The sequence below is a fragment of the Amblyraja radiata genome, unplaced genomic scaffold (assembly GCF_010909765.2).
Source record: "Amblyraja radiata isolate CabotCenter1 unplaced genomic scaffold, sAmbRad1.1.pri S62, whole genome shotgun sequence".
NCBI lineage: Eukaryota > Metazoa > Chordata > Chondrichthyes > Rajiformes > Rajidae > Amblyraja > Amblyraja radiata.
Genome location: NW_022630157.1, coordinates 495,135 through 501,006, shown reverse-complemented (window position 1 = coordinate 501,006; position 5,872 = coordinate 495,135). Strand labels below are relative to the sequence as shown.

At 44.2% G+C, this 5,872-nt stretch overlaps 1 long non-coding RNA gene across 1 annotated transcript; it reads left to right on the top strand.

Moving 5' to 3' along the window:
• The first annotated feature begins 509 nt into the window (after positions 1–509).
• Positions 510–4,994, top strand: LOC116969474. The gene is made up of 3 exons (XR_004410775.1): positions 510–578; positions 4,051–4,212; positions 4,960–4,994. It is a non-coding gene; the product is annotated as an uncharacterized LOC116969474 (long non-coding RNA).
• The last annotated feature ends 878 nt before the right edge of the window (positions 4,995–5,872 follow it).

The following is a 5,872-nucleotide window of genomic DNA, read 5'->3' as shown; positions in this document are numbered from 1 at the left end:
CACCTGTGGCAATTACAAACACCTGTGAAGCCTTATGTCCCAAACATTATGGTGCCCTGAAATGGGGGACTATGTTTAAACTCAGCTGTAATTTCTACTGGTGAAACAAAATGTATAAAATGGTCTTTAATAAAATCTGACAATGCATTTTTACATCATGTGATTTTTTACTATTACAAATTCAATTGTGGTGTACAGACGCAATAATAAATGATGGGTCTTTGTCCCAAACATTATGGAGGGCACTGTACATGACAATGATAAACCATCAAAAACCACATACCAGATATGTTTTGCCTTATTAATGAGAATCTAGTTTAGTTTGGCTCTAATTCTGTTCACGATCTATGCTACTTTTGTTCAAAGGGAGGGATAGATAATTACAACTCTCTAATTTTTAAAACTAGCTCATCTTTTGTCCTCAGGTGGCAAGTATACGTAAAACTACAGTCCTGATGTCATGCGAAGACTGTTGCAACCAAAGACATGTTGATGGTGTCCACGGCAGAGACAGGCAAACTAACCACTGTTACATTGCCATCCTCAACATTATCCAAGGAGAAGTGGACCCTACTCAGGTAAGAATACAGATTCAGGTTAGAACCACATTAAGGAAAGGATGAGTATGGATACTCTCCGCATCATAAAGGCAACACTCAACCTCCTCCTTGGCAAATGACTGAAATATCAGTGGGGGTACACTTTGAGAGCTGTGACCATAATTCTATAATTAAAAATAGTTGTGGAAAGAGGGTGGCATTAATATAGTAAATCTAAATTGGTGAAAAGGCTGATTTTGATGGTATTAGACAGGAACTTGATTGATTGAGAAAGGCTGTTACCAGGTAAATGAAAGTAGGATCAGTTACTGAAATGTGCAAAGAAATGGCAGATACAGTTTACTCCAAGCAAGGTCTGATGAAGGGTCTCAATTTGAAACGTCACCTATTCCTTTTCTCCACAGATGCAGCCTAACTGCCAGCATTTTGTGTGTATCATCATTTTTTGCAAGCAAGTTGGTTGAATGTAAAGAAAAGAATACAGATAATGGCAACACCTTTAATAACATTGACGTGCAGGGATCTCTGGACCCAAATCCATAACCCCCGCACCAAATGTGGCACCATGAGAGGCTAGGGTGGTAAAGAAGGCATTGGTATACTTGCCTTCATCGGTTCACAGATGACATGAAGATTGGTTATTGAGTTATTGAAGGTGTGAAAGCGAGTCGTGAGATATCGATGGCGATGACATGGGCTGAAAATGGCAGATAGTGTTTAATACAAATTAATATGGTGATGCAATTTGGGAGCACTAATGAGGTTAGGACACATACCATTAATAGGTCTTGGGGGTACTGAGGAACACGGAGACCTGAGATGCAGGTGAGCGATGTCAATAGGAATGCATATGGGATACTGCCCATCATCGGTCAGGGCATTATATACGTCAGGAGGTGATGCTCTGATTTTACATCCAGTACTCCAGCTGAGATCTGATTAGTTCTGATCACCACATTATATGAGGGTGCAGAGGAGATTCACCGGGATGTTACCTGGGGTAGTCGATCAGGGTGGGGGTCAGTGCACCTTTTAGTGCTGACCGATTCCTGGGCTGTCAGAGTGGCGATACTGGTTCACAATTAGGAACAGTTTCAAGGTCGGTGGGGGTGCTGCAAGCCGGCAGCCCTGCCAGCAACGTGTTGGTTTTTTCAACGTTTTTTTATTTTTTAGTGTGGCCTAATGTGTGTTTTTGGTGTCTCTCTGTGTGTCTTGTGTGGGGGGGTAAGGGGGAAACCATTTTGGTTGCCTCCTCCACGGAGAGGCGACTTTTTCCATGTCGCCTCCCCCGTGGCCTAACATCGAGGATCAGCGCGGCCTTTCCCGGAGACGAGCCCGTGGCTTCAGCGGCGGGCGCAGCGCGGACTCTCGTCGAGGATCGGGCGAGCCCTCACCGGGGCTTGTCAGAGGGGAGCGCTCCGTTTACTGGCCTGCGGCAGCCTGAAGCCGTGGTCTGCGGAGCTCCAGCTGGTGGGCTGTCCGCAGCCTGGGATCCCTTGTTGGGGACCCGGGAGGAGAAGAAGCTCCGACCGCCGGCCCGCGGCCTACTTCTACCGCCAGCGCGGTGGGGACTTACCATCAGCAGCGGGGTCCCTCGCCGGGGATCCCTGGAGAGGAGCTCTGACCGCCGGCCCTGCGGTCTGCGGTGCTTCTGGCTGCAGCACGGCGGGGACTTTAAATCTTCGACCGCTAGCCTGCGGCCTACACCAACCTGAAGCCGCTGTCTCCGGTGGGGAAGCACCGATTCAGGCCTTACTTGGACTTTATCTGGACTTTAACTTGTCTAAACCTCTGGACGCCCGCAGCGATGGCTGCGGGGGTTGGGGTCCCGACCACGGGGGGGAAATGGAGGAGGACCGGCCAAATGTTATGCCTTCCACCACAGTGATGAATGCTGTGGTGGATGTTTGTGTTAATTTTTTTATTGTGTTTTTGTGTGTTCTTTTTTTTATAGTACTGCTGTTGGCAAATTCATTTCATTTGCACTTTATGTGCAAGTGACGAATACAACTGATATTGATACTGAGGTAGTGGTGATCAATTAGTTTCCTTATATGTAGAGGTAAAAACATCTGTAGAAAAGAGTAGGAATTTTTTCTGATGCCTAGGCAATAATCATCAACTAACAGCAACAAGATGTTTCTCATCGTCTCGTGTCTGGTATTTACTGTACTGTAATTGCTTGTCACTAAGTAAGAGCAATCTAAAGAAAAGGGCGTAAGAAAGAACTGCAGATACTGGTTTAAATTGAAGGAGGACACAAAATGCTGGAGTAACTCAGCGGGTGAATCAGCATCTCTGGAGAGAAGGAATGGGCGAAGATTCGAGTCGAGACCCTTCTTCAACAGATGCAAAAGGATGACACGAAGCTGGGGGGCAGTGTTAGCTGTGAGGAGGATGCTAGGAGGCTGCAAGGTGACTTGGATAGGCTGGGTGAGTGGGCAAATGCATGGTAGATGCAGTATAATGTGGATAAATGTGAGGTTATCCACTTTGGTAGCAAAAACAGGAAAGTAAACTATTATCTGAATGGTGGCCGATTAGGAAAAGGGGAGATGCAACGAGACCTGGGTGTCATGGTACACCAGTCATTGAAAGTAGGCATGCAGGTGCAGCAGGCAGTGAAGAAAGCAAATGGTATGTTAACATTCATAGCAAAAGGATTTGAGTATAAGAGCAGGGAGGTTCTACTGCAGTTGTACAGGGTCTTGGTGAGACCACATCTGGAGTATTGCGTACAGTTTTGGTCTCCTAATCTGAGGAAAGACATTGATTGGATTCAATTTATTGTCATTGCACTTTTCAGTGCAACAAAATGGTTTAGCCTGCAGTCATAACATAGAATAAATTACAAACACACAACACAGTTTAAAGTCCCAAAGTCATTGTCTCTTCCCTCCTTGCTCTCCCTCTGCGCTGAGGCAATCCAAGCCTCCGATGTTGTGACCCATTCTTGCCATAGATGGAGTACAGAGAAAGTTCACCAGACTGATTCCTGGGATGGCAGGACTTTCATATGAAGAAAGACTGGATAGACTCGGCTTGTACTCGCTAGAATTTAGAAGATTGAGGAGGGATCTTATAGAAACTTACAAAATTCTTAAGGGGTTGGACAGGCTAGATGCAGGAAGATTATTCCCGATGTTGGGGAAGTCCAGAACTAGGGGTCACAGTTTAAGGATAAGACCGAAGTCTTTAGGACCGAGATTAGAAAATAATGTTTTACAGAGAGTGGTGAATCTGTGGAATTCTCTGCCACAGAAGGTAGTTGAGGCCAGTTGATTGGCTATATTTAAGAGGGAGTTAGATGTGGCCCTTGTGGCTAAAGGGATCAGGGGGTATGGAGCGAAGGCAGGGATGGGATACTGAGTTGGATGATCAGCCATGATCATATCGAATGGCGGTGCAAGCTCGAAGGGCCAAATGACCTACTCCTGCACCTATTTTCTATGTTTCTATGTTTTCACTCTAAGCCACGTTCTTTATATAGGTCCATAAACGTCTGCAAAGAATACGAGAGCGAAAATTGGCCAACTTCATACCGTGGGGACCAGCCAGTATTCAGGTGGCATTGTCACGGAAGTCTCCATACCTGCCATCAGCTCACCGTGTCAGTGGGCTTATGATGGCCAATCATACCAGCATCTCCTCAGTAAGTATCAATATCTTTGTGGTTGACACGTGACAGTTCTAATAGTTTGACTCTTATTGTCTGGCAATGAGTGTTTATATTTATGTGATTAAATTGTTGATGTGCAGTGAAAAGTGAAATAAATGACTGAGTGTAAAGAACACTTTATAAACAAATTCTGTTCAACAAGATAGTAGCTGTTGCACCCACTGGTGCATTGGCTGAACTCACTGGTCACTTGCTGTTGGCAGAGCACCATTCCTTGCAGTGTGCTGCCAGGGGTGGAAAGTCCCAACAAATCAGCCATTCTGGCTTGCTTGACTCGGAATGGCCTTGAAACCTTTGAGGCCCTATCCCCATACTGTACTTTATCATGTATGTATACATTCAAAACAATGTTGACAAGAGTTCTAATCCTGCTGCCTCGAATTAGGGATTTGGTCGTGTTGCTCGTTTCTGGGTATGTCTGTTTCAAGAGACCATGAATGGATTGAATGTACATTCCAGCCAACAAGATTAGAACTGTTGACAAAAGTTTTGGTTGAATGTTATAAAGCACCATATGAAACCTGCCCTGTATAAAATATTCAGTGTGAAAACACTGATTCATAGTATACCGGTCAAAGAATATTGAACATCCGAGAATTTAAAAAAGGAGTTTGACATTAAAGGGTTCCACACTAAAAAAACTGTGAAACCATTCTGCACCTTAATGTAACATGTGTTTGAGTTTATGGGATTATTAAGGGTTTTCTCTTCATCCCACAGTTGTTTGAAAGAACCAGCAGACAGTATGATAAACTCAGAAAAAGAGAAGCATTCTTAGAACAATTTCGCAAAGAGGACATATTTAAGGAGAGTTTTGATGAACTGGATAATTCCAGGGAGATTGTTCAGCAGTTAATTGATGAATATCACGCTGCAACTCGCCCCGACTACATTTCCTGGGGTACACAGTAGCAATGACACAGACTGCTGCTTGCTGAGGGTTTACCGCTGCACATTCCATCATTATATGCTGATAAGTCGACTCTATTAACATTTCTGTTTATCCTTTGTGAAGTGACTAATTGGAATATGGTGAATATGCAGGATAGCCAGGCTTAGACCTGCAGGCTCCTGTGCGAAATGAACATCTTGGCTGAATATCTCCGCCCTGTTCCTTCCCTAGACATGTTTTAAGGAAGATTCCAGGTGACAACTAGTGAAGGAGACATTGATCAGAAAGTTTAGTTGTATGACTGTTCGTTCAGGTCAGTGATTCAGCAACATAACTGCACATTTGATTGTCATGTTGGTGTGAGCCTGGAGTCGCCCCAGTGAGTTAGTATATAGTGTGCAGTCAAACCCTTGTGGTAACAGGTCATTGACTATTCCCACAGTTCGGGAAATAATTCCACTCACAACAGTTTATTGTAAAATGAAGCATTTTTGGTAAAAGTCTTTCCCCTTCATTTTAATCCACAATTGGATAGTTTAATTTGTAAATGTACCATTTATTTTAATATGGGATTAGTTTTATAAATATTGTGCAGTAGTAGTATCTGGCCTTGTACTGGTGGGTGAGCAAGGCATCCATTGCCTGCTATTGTAACTATTTGCCTGCTTGATCACTCGATCAGTAGATGTTGCTTCTCCTGCCATGTCCAACACCTGTCTGCTCACTTAACCAAGCACTCAG